The 18,757-nt window shown below is 38.2% G+C and overlaps 4 long non-coding RNA genes across 5 annotated transcripts; all 4 read right to left on the bottom strand.

Annotated features, from left to right (window-relative positions):
• Positions 1-977: 977 nt before the first annotated feature.
• LOC131250031 (uncharacterized) lies at positions 978-2,155 on the bottom strand. Its single transcript, XR_009172990.1, has 3 exons — positions 1,954-2,155; positions 1,371-1,857; positions 978-1,280 (listed from the first exon to the last, which is right to left on the bottom strand). It is a non-coding gene; the product is annotated as an uncharacterized LOC131250031 (long non-coding RNA).
• A 608-nt stretch (positions 2,156-2,763) lies between these two features.
• Positions 2,764-5,010, bottom strand: LOC131250032 (uncharacterized). Its single transcript, XR_009172991.1, has 3 exons — positions 4,764-5,010; positions 3,101-3,223; positions 2,764-3,008 (listed from the first exon to the last, which is right to left on the bottom strand). It is a non-coding gene; the product is annotated as an uncharacterized LOC131250032 (long non-coding RNA).
• A 7,412-nt stretch (positions 5,011-12,422) lies between these two features.
• LOC131250030 (uncharacterized) lies at positions 12,423-14,223 on the bottom strand. 2 transcript variants are annotated; one of them, XR_009172989.1, is made up of 6 exons: positions 14,005-14,223; positions 13,654-13,806; positions 13,523-13,570; positions 13,353-13,402; positions 13,136-13,239; positions 12,423-12,547 (listed from the first exon to the last, which is right to left on the bottom strand). It is a non-coding gene; the product is annotated as an uncharacterized LOC131250030 (long non-coding RNA). The 2 variants fall into 2 exon arrangements; XR_009172988.1 differs by having other exon boundaries at positions 13,523-13,806.
• Positions 14,224-14,441: 218 nt separating this feature from the next.
• Positions 14,442-16,281, bottom strand: LOC131250029 (uncharacterized). Its single transcript, XR_009172986.1, has 2 exons — positions 16,191-16,281; positions 14,442-14,886 (listed from the first exon to the last, which is right to left on the bottom strand). It is a non-coding gene; the product is annotated as an uncharacterized LOC131250029 (long non-coding RNA).
• Between the last annotated feature and the right edge of the window lie 2,476 nt (positions 16,282-18,757).

The raw sequence follows: 18,757 nt of genomic DNA, 5'->3' as shown, positions 1-18,757 counted from the left end.
TTGCCTAGATGTTCTCTATCTTTAAGAATATAACATTTACTTCAAAAGACTCAAAAATATTTTACACTAAGCTGCTTTTCACTCCATAATTCATATGAAGTCTTGTTCAATCTTGCTCTAAGATATACTCTATTAATTATGTAGCAGGCTGTGTTGACGGCTTTGGCCCAGAAACATTTAGCCATGTTTTTACTATTTAGCATAACTGAGCCCATTTCTTGTAATACCCCATTTTTCCTTTTTACCACTCCATTCTGTTGAGGTGTCTTTGGAGCTGAGAACTCATGTGTAATTCTATTCTTATCACAATATGATTCGAATTCACTACCAGAAAATAGGGTAAAGGCTACGGATAAAAACCGTAGCTAAAAGTCTATGACTACAGTTGAAATCCGTAGCACGACCGTAGCCATTAGTGTTGTAGCCATAGGTCTAAAAGCTATGGCTACGAATCAAATCCGTAGCCACAGAGATAATGAATACGGATTAAATCCGTAGCCATTGCTTCTGTAGCGCTAAAGTATTTACAGCTACAGATTATATATGTAGCTAAAAGTTGAACAAGGACCGTAGCAATAGGTTGAAATTAGCTACAGATACGATTTTCAAATACAAGGCTACGGTTAATAGCCGTAGTCAATGAAACTATAGGTATGGATTAAATCCGTAGCAATATTGTCCGTAGTTTAAAATTATATACAGCTACGGATTTTATCTGTAGCTAAAAGAAGAATGAGAATAGTAGCAAAAAGTTGAATTTAGCAAGAGCTATGGTTTTCAACAAAGGGCTACGCTTAATAGCCGTAGCTAATGTTTATTGTAAATTAAAATTTTAATTAGTAATGGTAGCTCTTACCATTGTAGTTCACCCTGATAACTCATATAAGCTAATATATATAAATACTTCATGGCTAAATCATTCATTCATTTAATCAAACACAATAATTCATTTCCATTCACAAAAGTACAATGCCAACATAATAGTTATATGTCTATTTAAAGTTCTCATTAACAATAAGATCCAATGCCTTCTCGCAGCCAAATAGCTTTTCAACAATCGCAAATGAAAACTCCATGGATGTGCATCTACTGGTTATCAATTTACAATCAACTAACACCCTATTCTTAGCTTCGCTTTGATCGGAAAGCTTACTGCACATGGATGATCATATACCTATTTGATCTGAAGGAGAATCAATGTTATATGCTGCCAGTCATTCTTTCAGCTCGAGCACCTCATCATCTTCCTCTTCACTATCAATGGCAGTCGACATTTTCTGCTGAAAGATCCAAACTAAAAAGGCAATGAGAAGTCCACAAAAATAGGGAGATGCTTGGGAAATAAGAAGTTTCAGGATTTGCAAGCACACCTTTCTAGCAGGAGCCTTCTTTGGAGCTCCCCTACCTTTGGGTTTTACCCCCTCAGAAACATGTCCTACGGAGAGAAAAAGATAACATGCATTGAGATGAATGAAATCTTCAAGATGGGAAAAAAATGGTAACTAATAATCCATCCATTTTAGGTTTTAATTTCTGTGCTGCCGATTGGCGTGTACGTTCAAACACGCCAATCGGGTTTCAATTTCTATGCTGCCGATTGGCGTGTACGTCCAAACACTAGGTTACTGACAAAGATGATTTTTTATTCATCAGAAAAGAATGATGCGTACCAGTTTTAGCTGTAGTACTAACTGATGCTACAGATTCAACAATAGTATTTGCTTCATTGGCTTTCTTGGTGTTGCTCTTTCTTGGGTTCTTTTCAACTTGTCTAGAAGCCTTAGCGAGAGGCTTGCCTACCCTACCCTCCGTCTGTCCTGTCACCTCCTCCACCTGGGCTTCTTCCTTCTCATGCTCCTGCATCGATTGAAAATCAGACAAGAAAGACCCCAAAAAAAAAAGAAAAAAAAATGGAAAGTCATTTCCTCAAAATTGGGATGAGATGAGACGCACATCAAGTGCTGTAATGAAAGCATCAAGATCTTTCATCCACAAAGATGTTGGAGTTTCCTTCTTCAATTCCTCCACCTCTATTTCTTGCTTTCCCTTTTCAACCAACGGCTCTTGAACCTTTTCTAGCATCAAGGTTTCAATCGACATTGATAGTAGATACTCATAATCACTTGCTCTTGCAGCTCTTCCCACCTCCAGTGTCTCTTCATTTTCTTCAGTTTCTATTGCCGCGTTGGTATCAACGCCTTTGGTTTTAGGGAATGGTGTGAAACCCTTCTGCTGTAACACGAGGACCAGATATCATATCAATGATCTTACCGAGACTGAACATGGCCATCCCAGACCTACATTCGACAAGATCGTGATAAAATTTTCCATGATTTGAGGCTTCTTAACACCCCACTACAGTAAGAAAGATGTTAGAAGAAAATCAGATTCACATGGAAAGAGCAACACATCTAAAATTCAAATCTCTGTCGGAATAAAAAAGAAAAAAAATGAAAATTATAATTCCAAATACCTACTTCCAGTTCATGAAGAAAGACTAAAGATCACATCGAAATCCATCGCTCTCCCTGAGGACCTGAAATTCCAAACTCCCAACCTCAAATTCAAGAAAAAAGAGCAAAAGAACAAAGCTAAATTCAAATATCTCTCTGAAAATCTGCAAAACCCTTCACCAACTGTTCTATACAACAGCAACTGTTCAACTAAACCCTTCATACCCCAACAACTGTTCCACACACTTCAAAAATCTGCTACCATTGTTCTGTACAACAATAGCATTAAGATATATTTAAACAACAATAGTGAGTGAAGGGCCAGTGAATAATCATACATTTTGAACTGTGTTTGGATAGAGATGCTAAAAAAGATTATTTTCTGTTGATCTAAAGAGGCCAGTGAATAATTAGATATGATGCATCATGTGTTGATGAATCTGTAGCTCCACCATTTTGCAGTCTTGGATTAGCATGCACAGATGATACCTGCAACCTTCTCAATTCCTCAGAAAGTTGGTGGGAGATGAGCTGGCCAAAATGGGCTTGAAGGACCTGTGAAATGTTCATGTAAACTACAATATGCATAATAGTTCTCTATGACCCTATGTATAGGTAATAGAAAAAGAAATTTTGGAAGTAAAAACCTTCAAAAGAGTAGAACTTGTCTCTAGATAAAGATTCATGACAGAGCTGGAATGTTGGAAAGGATTGGCAGATGCATCATTTGTTGCTGTAGAAGGTATTTCTTTTAAGAACTTGAGGCAATCCTGGGAAAAAAGAAAGAAAGACATGTCCATGAGTGGACTCTAAACATTTTCATGTTCAAGAAGCTTTAAGAGAAAAAAAAAATGAAGCATGTATTGAGGACAAGTTCATTCATACAATGGTAATGAAATAAAGCATGTGAATCACCTCGAAAAAATTATCCCTATATGTGCACAGAAGTTTTGGATCAAGCTTATATTTTTGTTTAAATGGACCACACCACATGAAACAGATAAAATGAACTACTATGGTTGAAAATTTCTTGGGGGGCACAAAAGTTTTGGATCAAGCTTATATTTTTGTTTTCCATTCATCCATGTCTGTATGATCTTATGAACAGGTTGGATGACAAATAAACATCACTGTGGGGCCTAGGAAGGTTTCAACAGTCGAAATCATTATCTCCACTGTTTCCTGTGGTATGATCCACTTGATCTTTGGATATGATTCAATTTTGGGCTCAACCCCTTAAATTATATGGAAAAACGGATGGACGGAGTGGATAGACCACATACATTCAAGTTGGGCCCAACTGAGTTTCTGAGTAACTCAGTACGATAAGAGTGTACTGAGTTACTCAGTACGCAATTCGATTTCCTTAAAATGTCATGTCCACATTCAATTGGAAAAGTCAAACTGCATGTACAAGATTTTCCAGAAGTGAACTTTGGGAACAAATTCATGATGGCACCACCAGATGAATGGTCAGGGTCACAGAAATGTGGAGGCCAACAACACCATTGCTAGCAAAACCAAAAACACCTTTTTGTTCGGCCAAACATCATCTCTAGTTTCTCACTAAGGACCCAACAATTCTCAAAGTCTATCCTTGTAAATTCATCAGAAATTGGGTCAAGTAAAAAGAATTGATGTATTTTTTAAACAGTTAAGATTTATCCTTCAAACTTCATCAAGTTTGAGAAATCAAGTTCTGTTTTCAACTGTTCTCATCCGAGGAAAACATCAAGATTCATGCATTTCATGTGAAAGCTGACCCCAAATGGCTGGGACAAGGCTACTACTATGATGACAACATCAATGAGCCTTGATAGTGTATCCTTCTCTTCTGATTGATAAGCTAAAGTAGAAAGATTTCAATGCAATATCACAATGTGGCGAAGTCAGATCCATTTATCTGCTACTACTGGGGCCAACTAAGAGTCTGGACTAAGTGACAAGAAAGGAATGCTAATAACAGTTCATCTTATGACCAGAAGATGCTTGTTTTTTGTCTAGTAATGACAAAATTTCATTGTTAGGAAATGAATGAATGACCAACCAAGTTTTCAAATAAATCAAAGTTAGATTAGGCTGCATTTGGACTAAAATACCCAAGAAAAATTAATCAACAGATAGCTAATCCCATGATATACCACATAAGAAAAGCATTTGTTGTTTCAAATGCCACCCACTCTTTACAATATTGGCAACATTGGACTGGACTGGACTGTCCCACATGAATTTTTTTCTTGGGAATTTTAGTCCAAAAGTAGCTGAAACCTCTAGCTTTATAATTTAAGAAACGAGAGAATGGAGACTTACTGTAATACATCGACAACATGACCACGGTCCATTAAGAACTCCCGTAGCTACAACAGAGCATCAAGATGATCAGACAATGCTATGAATTATATTAGTCTTTGTTGCTCGTAGCTGTCACCTTTATCATTACCATCGCATTCTCCTTTGCCTCCTGATGAAGTTTCTTTGACTCTTGGACCACCCTAATTTCCATGATGAGTTCTTGTTCAGCAAAAGCCTTCTGTGCAGATTCCTCCTTTTCATGCTTCTCCTGTTCAGCTCCTGCGCTTTCTGCCTCTGCAGTAGCCAGTCGGGCTTGGAGATCTCGGCACATCTGGTATAAAATGCATGCTAAGGTTAGAGAAGAGGTGAGGTCTGAAAATCTTAATATCTTTCTATCAAAACAGTGGGTGGCATTTGAAACAATTGATACTATCAAACATAATAATTGCTTAAATTAAATATATTATTTAAAACATAATATCTTTCTATCAAAACAGCGGGTGGCATTTGAAATGCCAAGTGCATTCGCACTTTTGCGAATCCACACATGCTAGTTCTAGCAGATCAAAGGCAATGGGAGTTGTCCATAAACTTTGGGTAGCCTAGTTTTGCATAAATTAAGGGAATGGTGAGAATATAAAGAGGGATATGTGTACACAACTTACCTGCATAGGGAAACTTTCGATTGGTGAGTCGATACATCAATTTCTTCTTTGGTGATTTGTTTGGGGCTGCAAATCGGTAGGTAGCTAGGCTTTCAATTTTGGAATAATGATTTGTTTGGAGCTGCAAATTCCTGTAATCCATATTAAATTTCAGGATCTTCGACAAACAGTGTAATTAGTAAAAAAAAATCTACTATGAGACAATGTTAACCTTTCCATTTGTGGACTATAGTAGGAGAATCTAGTGACCCACACTGAATTAAAAAAGAGAATTGATAACCTCCAGGCACCTCTACCATAATTTGTAGTACGAGTGTTCAACCACGAAATGGAAAAAGAAAAGGTAAATAAAAAAACCTTTTTTACATCTCAGAGCTAAAAAATGCCTTGTACTGCAGATAGCAGTATAGGTGCCTGTAGGTGGTTAGTTCCGATTGAGAGAAGTCCTAGATTTGTTGCTAAAAGGATGCAACAAATCCAGGGGATTCTTAGGGCACAATCTGTCCACTGAGATGCAATGGATGAATGGTCTGGATTACTGATCCATGGCCATCACTTATCCTAATTGAAATTCGGCATGCATGCAATAAGCAAAGTCACAAGTTTATGTGTTCAGATTTTCGTTCAACCATTGCTCCAGATTTATGTGTTCCTTACGAGAAGCAACTGCAGCTAGTTTGGTGCTGAATGTAAATGGAGTCATGTCCAATACTGATAGTCTGATTGGAAGATCTGTGAGATGACATGTTGTAATGACCTTGAAAATTTTGTGCTTATCTTTCCCTAAGTAGTTGTTTTTGGATAATTAGCGCTATACTTGATTGCTTGTGAAATCTGCATCAATCACTTTAAATTCGATCAGCATGACTCAAAACTTGTAGATTAGTTAGCGCTATGTTACTCTGAAATCTGGGATCCATCGCTAAATCCAGTTGTTCTGGGGAATTTTTAGAAGATCTGGATCGGACCTGGACCGCGCATCGAAAGTCCGATAGCGATGATCTTAGGCTGTTGCGGTCACTATGTTGGGCTTGACCATCACCTCGAAAATCAAGTCCATGTGATGTTCTGGGTCGATTTGATTGAGTTCGGAGTGAAGAGTGTGAGAACGGTTGGATATTTATTAAGCTTTTATGAAATTTGAGTCGTGTCGCTTGCACGATGATTTTAAGCTATCTGACCATTGGATTTTGACCCAATTTCACCCTCTGATCAGGGAAGGTGGCCCAGGCATATCCTTGTGCTTGTGGACCTGATCGAGATTCTGTGACCATTGAATTATGTGTGGTCCGCCACGACTGATCTGAAGAGCCGGTCGGTAGGAAAACTCAGCCTTACCTAGATCCATGGTCAGTGAGCTTAAGTCCGACCTTTCGTGGTGTTTGGCCCACCAGAAGTGCTTCGTTGGATCGAGAGAGGCTTACTTTGGTTATAACCTAAGTATACCTTTGCCTTGGGGTTATTTTCATCAAAGATAGGCCTATTTATAGTCCTTAAACCCTAGCTCTCTTTTCCATACGATTTTTCTCTAACCCTAGCTTGGAAAGAGAGTGGAAAAGAGAGAGAAAGTGAGAGAGAAGTTTGGTGTATCATCTTAGATTCTTTCCTGTTCTTCTACATCCTTGAACCTTCACTTTGAATCGTTATTCTGACGATTCTGAGTTCATCTTGGGGTAAGTTAACCTAACCCTAATCTGTGTTAGAGCTTAGATTAGTCTTGGTATTGTTGTATCTCATTTCTATCCTTGTTTTAGGGTATTCTATCGCCATTGACGAAGACAACTCGTCTAAATCAGTTCGGTGTTTCTTTTCTAGCTTAAGGTGCGCACTTTAAGTGTATAGGTTATGGTTTTCAAGGCTTTCAATGCCAGTTAATGATTTATTCTTGTTATGGATGAGATTTCACATGCCAAATGTTGTGTTTATGTTGTGTTCCTAATATGTATGTATTATATTGAGATTTGTGTATTCTATGTGTATGTATAAAGTACCGTATACGTATAAAATATGCACTTGTGTTTGCCATGATTATTTGTTGTGTATGTATGCTAGATGTATGTACGACAACTCCTTGGTAAAAGGAATTGTCCAAATGCTTGTATTTCAACATACGTCATGTATGTTGTTTTATGTATTCTAAGTGTTTGTAGAAATGCCTGAATGATCTAAAGTATGATGTTTCAACCTAGTATGGGCGTTGAGAAGCGATTCTCAACTCTCCCACTAGTGTGCGTGATTTTCCTTCTTGCTAGTTACATTCCTTGTTATTTAATTTCAAGCATTTCTTATGCTTACATTTATGTTAAGTTGATAATCTTCAAGTGCTTATGTACCATGATTTGAGTTGTTGTTCCTTTACTGTTCTACATTCAATATGAATATCTGTTGTAGTGTAATGTGTGTGGGACTATGCATTAGTCCACGAAATCGGAAATCGGCCTTAAGGTTGTGGCTGAGATTGCTTTCGCCACAGCGGATGTAATTAGACGAACCCGAGCTGTATTAGAGTTGGCGGCAGTGGTTTGGCCACGCAGAGTGTTTGCGCACTCTATGTCGCTCAACCCAACGTGCGCTCGTGCTAGTCGAGTTCGTCAAGTAACCCGATTGTCCATGTATGTTCACCATGTATGGACGCTACTGCTTGAATCTAGGGTACCGAACTTACCAGTGAAATCCTATTAACCATGGTACCTTGATCCGCTAAGACTCATGAGCCGGACATGGTGGTATGAGACACCGTGGTCGAGCTGTCGGCCTACGCTGGGGTGACGAGCCTCCCCGTAGTGACCAGTGAGCAACTAAACTCGTGAGCCGATTATGGTGGTATGAGACACTATATTCGTGCTGTCGGCCTACATTGATTGGTGACGAGCCCTTTGTAGTGACCTCGAGCATGCCTGGATACCGCAATGAGGTGACGAGCCGAACTGTGGTAATAAAGGTATGAAAGGTGTGCATTGATTGGTGACGAGCCCTTTGCAACGACCTAAAACCATATGATCGTATGAGAAGTCTAGGACTGACGACCCTAGAATGGATCACTGTTTAGATGGTGATATGAGGAAGGTACTTTAGCTTCCCAATCCTGCAGTATGAAAAGGACTAATAACAACTTGGTAATCATATCCATGCACCGCATTTGCATGTGCTTTGTAGATGTGGCGCACTTTGAGGTGGTGTCATGCGTAACGTAAGATGAAAACGCTGAGGGTGTACGCGTGAGGGCACGCATCATTCTGCATACATCATTGCATTAACAAGAGTACTTAGGATTTATTTAATTTTCTGCTTTATCATTACTGCTTGATTGAACTGATAACATGTTAACCAGTGCCTTATTGTTCCACTGAGTTGATCACTCACTCCCACGTTCTGGGGCGGTGTTAAACACCCACCAGACTCTGTCTTAGGTTCTGATGTTGCAGATGTTGATGCGACTTCTGAGGCAGAGTGGGAGATGGATGATGATGAGGCTGCTTTCTCTTATATGCAGTTTTCAGACGGGTTCTAGCGAGCTTGTTCTAATGCGCGGGACTCTGGGATTATTTTTGAGATTAAAATGATGTAATCTTGATACTTGTAATTTTGATAATAACACTTTCATCACGACCTGGTTTGTGTATATACTTCAGGGATTCACACTTGTACACATATATTTCTATAAGTCTTCTGCTTGCTTTATTCACTTATCCCTGAATTATATCTGTGCTTTGGCTTAATCTATTCCATGTTTTATGCACTAATACAGACAACATACATCCATCATTAAATATGTTGTATAAGTGATGTTTTGGAACTCGGGAGCTGAGTTATGCTCGACCCCCGAATTTTAGGGCGTTACACATGTACATGAGTACAAAAAGCAGCAAATGCAGACATGGAAGAGAGTTGTAATACCTGTAAACTCCTTGTGCTATAACCTTCAACTGTGACAGTGGCACTGGTGACTGCTGTGCCTGCTAGGAAATAACTTGCACTTGATGCATCGCCTTCAACGTATGCATTTCCAGGGGACCTGTTTCTACGTTTTCTTCATGTTACTCCCTATATATACTAATTCTACGTTTTCTTCATGTTACTCCCTAGAGCATGTCTATCTCTGTGTACAAATAAAACAATCATGTTGATGGTATATATGTAGGAAATTCCTCATATGGCAGAATATACACAATGGTAAGGGTATATACATGTTCAGCTATATACACAACCATATGACTATGTATTGAGCCCCAATACACAGCCCCAAGAGAGTACACAACATATTATGATAATAATTTGAGTTATTTCCTATTTTATAGAGTTTTATCAATATTGTGGGAGATCCTCACTGCTACTAATTATGGTAAGTGCATTCACACTTTTGCCAATCCACACATGCTAGTTCTAGCAGATCAAAGGCAATGAGAGTTGTCCATAAATTTTGGGTAGCCTAGTTTTGCATAAATCAAGGGAATGGCTTAAATATAAAAAGGGATATGTGTACACAACTTACCTGCATAGGGAAACTTTCTTCTTGGGTAGCCTAGTTTTGCATAAATCAAGGGAATTGTTGTGTAGGCCCTATTTGGTAGACACCTAAAAATGAGTTTATTTCTTCTTTATTAATAGTGATTATGTATTATAGTTCAGGACCTGTAATACATAATTACTGTTAACTAAAATGGGATGAACTCATTTTCAGGCCTCTGACGAAAAGGGCCTTAACATTTCCTTCACAAGTCTATGATCTTTTATTCTGTCTATGAACACCAACGTGTACAAGCTCAGTGGGGCATTAGAGACATGAAGATATGCTTAACATAGATTGCAGCCCATGGATTATGGTGAATTTCAACTTTCTTAGTTGCAGTTTTGAGAACTCTCACATCTCACTGTGGAATATCCTCTAAACTAATCAGCTGTATTCACCTCAGCTTTCTATTGTGAATTGTTTCAAGAAGTAGCTGTCAGGAAGTACTCAGAACTTCTTTTGTGTTTTCTTTTTCTCATAGATTGGCACATCCAAACAACTGATATGTTGCCGAGTTGCAGTTGCTAATTTCTTTTGGGTTGCAAGGCTGAGAAAAATGAGAATGTAGAGGCGGCATTCTTGTAGTGTGTTATTATTACTCTTAATGCAGGCCTGATAAAAATGAGAATGGAGAGTCATCCACTAATTATGAGCTCATTTTAGACCTGAAATAGAAATTGAGGCAATTCCAAAGCTCAAGTAGATAACACCACAGGAAGTAGTACGGATAATGACACCCACCTTGAAAACTTCACAGGGCTACTATGATGGCTAATTGCCATCCAACTTGTTCATAAGGTCTCAAAATTTGCTTACAGTCAAGCAGTCCAAAGTGGATCAGGGTCACTACCGATCCGGTTTTAAATGGATCATGGTTCTTTTTTCTTTTTTCTTTTTTTTTTTACCCATTTAAAATTCAAGTTAGTCATAGGTCCACAATGTTAGACCTGATTTATTTTTTTTGTTTTTTTTTAAGGGTCATGTTAGGTCTCATGTGATAATTTGAATTTCATCAGGTTCAGTTAAGATGGGTACATCAACACAAATTAATTAATCCAAATTATGGGACTCAAATATAGATATGTAATAATACCAAAATCATTTTGGTTGAAAAATCCTAACCACAAATTCATGGATGCTTGTTGAAATCATATTGGTGCTAATGTATTATAAATTAACATATTGCACATGATAAGTTGAAAATCTTTAAATACCTAATGATGAAATCAATAGTTTTCCGAGTATATCACATGAAGGAATGAAACAATATACATGAATGGTTAAATCCAGATTGTCCTAAACTGGAATAAATCCAAAACCTAACCAAATACAAGGTCCCAAGACAAGAGGGTATTTAAACCCAACTAGATCTGGGCTTAAACACAGTACCTGGAACTGAAAGCAACAACCCAAGCACAACCACTTCATGCAAGTCTAGGTATGAATACACTTGGACCTGGCTTGAAACCAACCAGTTAATAGCCTTACTTGAGAGGGAGGGGAATGAGGAAATCATTCCAAATCATGGTCTTAAGACTTGGATCGAGTCCCATGCGACATGTCTGAGTCAACGGACTTGCCTAGACCCAATCCATTTCAACAACACAAATTACCTCCGACTCTAAGTTGACATGTCCAAGCTGCTAAGACTCAACCATTTAAAACAGCAGACCCGGGGCTGGCTTCAGCCTAGACTCTAAACTGGTAGGGCCGAGCCGTCAGGACGGTCTTATTAAATTTTTTTTTTTGCTTGGCCTGGGCCTAGCTTGTTGACAGTCCTACATGTGGTCACCGAGAATCCAATGATTTTTGTAAAAGAAAATGGTCATTTGTACAAAATACGACCTCAAGTGTATGTTGAAGCGTGGCCCCATGGCATGGGTTGTTGACTCAAGCCATTGAGCTATTTAGCCCCGCCATAGTTGTATCCAGCGCTAAAATCCCCCTTGAGTTGTTTGGTTCCACTTATTTGATTATCTGACTACTGGATTCCAACAAATCAAAGGTTAGGATTGTTCAACCAATCTGATTTTGGGATTGACATAGTAAACAGTCACCTTTAGAGGTATTCAAACACATGATATATCTTAATCTTAACTTTACCTGAAATATTCAACATTGGACAGTTATTTTTCTCCCATTTGTTCTATTTTTAATTGATAAATTCTGTTACGAAAGCAGGATCATTACATGTTCTTAGGCCACAACACCTATACAGTGGTGGGACCCAGTTTTTGACATTAAAGATCTATGCAGCTCCTGCACTGTGGACCTAAAAAACATATGTTGCGATTGGGATTGTTGATTTGGTGAGCCATATATGGATGGGCCAGAGGCCAAAAATTGCAGTGATCAGATGGTTCTACCCATCCAGTTGTCAGCTCTCTATCACTAGCAACAATCATCAATGGCTACTGAATTATCCACTATCAATAGCAATGCATACAGATATATATTACAGATATACAAAGAATACTAATAATATCAATTCAGAAAGGAAATTACCTGTGTTTTCCGCTTCTAATCTTCGATGGCCTCTTTCACCATGTTGACCCTGATCACGAGGATCAAAGGGGCAAGAGCGCTGACAGTAGAGTAGGGAGCAAGCAGAGTGAAAGTCAAGCATCCTGCAATTAAAAAACCAACTTCAATTCTCCAAATCCACAACCAAAAACACCAAAGGGAGCCCAAATTCAGACAAAAGATCCCATCTTTTAAGCTAAAAACCTCTAACTTCAAGTCCCCTTTTTCTAACAAAAACCCAGAAACCAAACACCCCTTCAGACAAAAAAGGTCCAAAAAACAAAGATTCAGACCAAAAAATAAAAAATAAAAATCCCAACTTTCAATGCCAAAAGCCTCCACCAACAGAAAAGCTCTCAAGTCTCAACCAACTCCTTAAAAATCCAATCTTTCCCACATTCCACTCCCTCAAAGGCCTATAAAACATCAAATAAAGGGACCCAATACTCAAAAAATACAAACAAATTCAATCCCCTTAAGAAACAACTTCTGTGCATGGAGTCTTTGACCAGACTTTCATTTTTAAAAAAAAATTTACCATTGACTAGTCACCACAAAGATGAGAAAAAGGCATATATAGCTTAAAAGAAAAAAAACCAAGATGAAAAAATTGTGGGAATATTTCAAAAAGAAAAAAAAAAGACTAGTTCTGAGTAAAAGAGAATCATAGAAGTTGAATTGATGAAGACCACCTGTTCTTTTGATGTGGCCATTGTCTTTGGAGCATTGGGAAGGACCTTGTGGCTGCACTTCATTCTTATCCATCTGTTCTCATTGGTTTTTGATGCAGGAGTTTCTAGATTTCATGTATTAAGGCCATCAATAATAAATCATTAAGTGTATCAAAGAATAAACTAACTTGGAAATAAACATAGAAATAATAGATTTTATTCTTTCATCCAATATAACCTGCTCCGATCACTCCAACTGTCTGCCCCTTGATTAAATTACCAGCAAACCTATTGAAAGCAAGAACCCAATTAATGAATTTATGTTAGCTACGTTTGGGCTGCATTTGGATGCACTAATTAATTGAATTGCAAAAATCCATAAAAGGGAAATATATTTTCATTCATGACCATTCTCTACATCATGTCCAATCGCCTTAGCATTCCTAGTAGATTATCCTATAAAAGCAAGAACATATATAAAAAATAATAATCAAATTAAAACCTAAAAATAATATGCTACTATTTGTGTTAAAACATACCATGAGCAGAACAGAAGCAATGGGCACCATGGTGCATTGGGGTGTGAAAACTGTCTTGGGTCAATTCTCTACAAGCAGTGTAGGTGGTAATCCAGACTTGATTTGATGGATCTCGGTGTGGATGAAGCATGCTCGTAGACTTCGATCGACAGCCTATACATAAATGATTGTGTAAAAATAAAACAAAAGCCTGCGAAAAGGACAAATTTGATGGTCAAGAACTTCCATTTAGCTTTGACATGTTGAATCTATGATACAAGTTAGCATGGAGAAACAGGCTAATTCCATTGCTGAGATCACCCCAACTGGTTCTTTCTTAGATTACTATTTAAGATTGTGATATGAAATTACCATTTTCATCCAATACGAGCTTCAAACCATGTAGGTACTAGTGCGGGTGAAGCGTCAATCGGTCCTAGAAATGGTGGTAGTGGAAGCATGAATCAACTTCAAACATATCCAAATGCTTTGGCCCCTCGATGAGATTTCTGTGGACTAAAAAATTTACACTGCCACAACTTAAAAATATACATTAAAGCCAACCATCAATAGAAGGACCAAACAATTCATCAACTCCCACCATTTAATGGTAGCTGGAAGGAATCCATAGGTACTTTGAAATTTGAATTCTCCATACTCAAGTTTGAAATGCATGCTACTATTCGCACCCACAAATTGTTGGATGGTGGGACTTTGAAGATGTGTTTGCACCAACTCTCTGTGCACACTGAACAGACAATCTTATCCAAATCAGTAAGTAAAAAATACTGAGGCAATTGAGAAGAAACTGTGTAACTTAACAGAAACAAGTTCTATATGTTGCCCCAGCTATGGGAGGAGATTGCAAACTAGAACAATGACATCAACACTTGCTGACACCAAGCCAACTCATCCAAGTCGACTCAGTTTTAGCCACCACCATTATGAGTTAAATCCCTTATAAATCATACATGCATGGATTCTGACCATGCTAGAATGTGACATTTAGGATCTGATAGATAGCTGAGTTACTCTCCAAGACAATTTTGATTCCCTAAGTGGAACATCAGGGATCACAATAAGAGTTTAGTACAGAGCATAGATTACCTAGGCTGCAATTGAATCAAGCTCATCAAAGAAAAACACTCACGGAGCTGATTGGTGAGCTTTATCGAATATCTCCCTCACATTAGCCTCACTCTCTCTAAAACACATAGTCATCAGCTCAGGTCCCTTGATGCTTATGAAGTTAGCCTGGCACTCATTTATGAATAATTCATAGCTGGCAGATAATTTGTGAATTACTCAGGAAAATCCTTTTTCCTAAAAAATTTCATGAATTATCCATGATTGTTTCAGAAGGGCAGAGCACTCTGTATTATAATGCAATTAGAAGAATATCTATAGCTATTCATAAACAATGGTGATTCCATGCATGCATGTGTTAGAAAAGAAGAATTGTATGATACCAAGGGCAGAGTATGATGGACCATATTGTGCATGAATCCACCTGGAAGATACAGACACGTACTCACTCCAGTCAGTCCAATGTGTGGACCCACTGGGGTGGGTCATTGCTACAAAAACACACTGACTTGACAATCATAATGTCCAATCAATGGACATGCCCATTGAATTCTATCAGTTGGCAATTTCTCATTCTAGCTAGCCAGCTGATTCCCAATGATGGAAGAATTATAATCAATCCAACATACACTCCATTATAGCACTACCATAATTTGGACAGTCAGAGTTGAAACATATCCACAAAAAGCAAAATGCCGACCATGTGCATGGTGGTTTCATGAATGATTATCATCCACCATACCCTGCCATAGTATCATCCAAGTCCTCTGTAGCAAACAACAAATGCTGCAGTTCTTGGAGTTTACATATCAATATCAAAGAATATCAAACCAACAAAAAAGAAAAATCAGAACTGCAAAAAGCTTCCAGCAACATTCTTTGATGCAGGATACCATTTGGGTACTGCAATCCATCCACCCTGCAATCTCCTTGGTGTCGAAAAATCAGGCCAACCCAAAGCTCCGGTGGGCCAAACCATATGGGGCAGTTGAGGTGAGGTTGCTCATCATTAAAAACTTTCCACATTATATGTAGGGCCATCGTGTTTCATATCTGCCAACCAATCCATTCAGAAGATGCGCCCAAGCAGGATAGATGGACACACCAAAGATTAGTCCATTCCAAGACTAAGGTGGGCCACACCATGTGATTTGAGATGCTTTAGGCATGCTTTTTCATGGTGGCCCACCTGAGTTTGGATCGGCTTAAATTTTTATTTTGGCATACTAAGGAGATATTGAGGGGGCTCATATAATGGATGTTATCAAACAGTTTTAACCACATAAAAAACCCTAAATGGGTAAACGAGAGCAAAAACACAGGAAATGCAGCAAATGAGGCGATAAATTCAAAAATCATGACAGAAAGATCCGATTTCTTTACTGATAATCGAGATCTTCGGTCGAGAATCGGAGAAGATTCACAAAACATGCATAAGGAAATCAATAAACAGAATAGGAGAAATCGCTCACCTTTCCACGTCCGTTGAGATAGCGAGAGAGAGAGAGATTGCAAGGGCTTTGAAAATGGGATACGAGAGAGAGAGAGAAGGGAGGTGTGAGATTAAGATTGAGAGAGAGAGAAGACGGGTGCGGGAGATTGAGAGAGAGAGAGAGAGGGGAGAGAGAAAGGGATGGACGTGAGAGGGAATAGGGGTGAGTGAGTGGAGGGAAATGAATTCCGTGATAGGAGGAAAAGATAAAAGGCAGCGCGGTTTTTTACATATTTTACCTGCTACGGTCTTTCTACAGTTTTTAACCATAGCTAAAAGCTAAAATGACCGTAACAATTGAACAATCTGTAACGGGCCCTCCACGGCTCACATTTGATGGGATCTGGACGGACGGCCTTGTCAAGGGCTTTGTGGGGTCCATATTGATGGAATCGATACATCCACTCCGTCCATTAATTTTGTAATATTTTTTTGTAGGAAATGAACCCAATATCTAGGCAAATTAAAGGTCTAATTGAACCACACCATCGATCAATGGATTAATCTCCACTCTTTCCTACCATGTGGTCCACTTGAGCTTTCGATCTACTTCATTTTTTGGGTTCCCGCCTAAAATATTCTTTAAAAAATGGATAGACGTATTAGATGGAGCACACACATTTTAATGGGCCTCGTAGAGTCCCTTATGACGTATCCAAGGTTGTACGTATGTCTGGCGGAGTTATCTTTTTACTATGGTTTAGATAGTTTTAGCTACGGTTTTAATCTGTAGCAAATGAGCTACGATTTATAGCCGTAGCCAAAAACCAAAATAGTCCGTAGCCTTTGGTCATTTTTTTGGTAGTGATTGATCATTCTCAAACTCTCCACTTTGATTACTCCTAATTCATTTTATGAAATACCCTTTTTCATTTTGAATCCTTTTTGCCAACTTCAGGCATTCTTTAAATGCATTAGATTTTTCCTGAAGAAAGGCAACCCAAGTGAATCTTGAATAATCATCCACTACTACCAAAAAAATATCTCTTTTTCCCATGGCTATCAACTGTAGTAGGTCCCACTAAATCCACATACAATAGGTCAAGAGGTTTGGAAGTTACTATGGTGGTTGTTTTTTTGTGTCCAACTTTTATCTGTTTGCCTTTTAGATAATCACCACACACAATCTTCTTCTTTTTCCTTATCTTAGGGAGACCTTTCGCCAAGTTTTTTGAGCTTAACTTTGCCAAATTCTGATAGTGGACATGCCTAAGTCTTTTATGCCACAGCTTGGATTCATTGTTTAAGCCTATGTGGCACTTTGTGGATGGGACACTTTCTCTACTGCTTTCAATTACATAGTAGTTGTCACTTGTACGAAGACCTTTCATAACTAGTTTACCTATGTGATTTGAGATCTTGCACATATTTTTGGAGAAGGTTACAAAATGCTCTTTGTCAAAAAGTTGGGAAATGCTTAAGAGATTGTGTTTCAGACCCTCTACACAAAGAGCATCTGTAATCTTGGGCAAGCCAGGCCCAACTACTGTCCCTTGTCCAACAATCTTGGCTGAGCTCCCATCACCAAAAGTGACTAAACCACCATCAAATTTTGAATACTCACAAAACTGGGTCCAATTACCTATCGTATGTTTGGAGCATCCACTATCAAGATACCACTTGGAACTATTGCCTGCATTAAGTGCGGTGTGAATTATAAGGCAGTTGTTCTTGTTCTTTACAACCCATTTGCAGTAGTTTTCTTAAGAGATGTTATTTTATCTTCATTTTGGATTTGCTTAGATTTTTTAGGTATTTGTGTTAGATTTTCATGTTTCATCAGTTCCCTGGTTTTCTGATTCAGTTGATTCACTTGGTTCAACAGCTCCACCATCCTTTTAGTTATTTTGGGTAGAGTAGGGTATTTTCTTCATACAGTGATGTTTATTTTGAAGAGCTTTTGGTCTTTTGGACTAATCTTCCAACTGGATTAAATTTTCCTATATGGTTTAGCCTGGAAGTAAGGTGAGACTTACCGGATGTAAGACACTCAAACTTGTAGTGTCCTAAATCTCCATAGGAGGGATAGAATGGAGTACATTTTGTGTTGCTACCAGATGCAATAGTTTTCTTTATTACAGGTAATGTAGAAACGAGGCTTGATTTCCAAGTTTCATAGCCCAAGCCTCTTTTATCTTTGTGGCTTCTTCCCATACTAAGAAGCTTTTCAAGTTTTTCATTGCTTCAGGAAAATTTGTAACTAAGTTCAATAAATTGTTTTGACTTTTCTATGTCAAATCTTAATCTGTGATTTTTTGCTTTAAGTCTTTCATTTTTTAATTCTGATTATTTAATCTGTTTGGTCAGTTTTTGTACCACGGATTTCAGAGATGTTGAGGTTCTTTGAAGTTTGTCATTTTTGACATGGTATTGCTGAAGATCGTTAATTAATTGGGTATTAGTTCTTAATGTATCTTCTAACTCTTTTTGCAGTTGTTTATTCTTATTTTCTATAATTCCAAGTTTTCTAAGTATAAAGATACTAAGTATATATAGTTGATTTTAGACATCATATATAGTTTCCTTTACTTCTTGTTCTTCTACTAC

This window comes from Magnolia sinica, chromosome 6 (assembly GCF_029962835.1).
Source record: "Magnolia sinica isolate HGM2019 chromosome 6, MsV1, whole genome shotgun sequence".
NCBI lineage: Eukaryota > Viridiplantae > Streptophyta > Magnoliopsida > Magnoliales > Magnoliaceae > Magnolia > Magnolia sinica.
The sequence above is the reverse complement of the archived record's forward strand: the minus strand, read 5'-3'. Positions and strand labels throughout refer to the sequence as shown.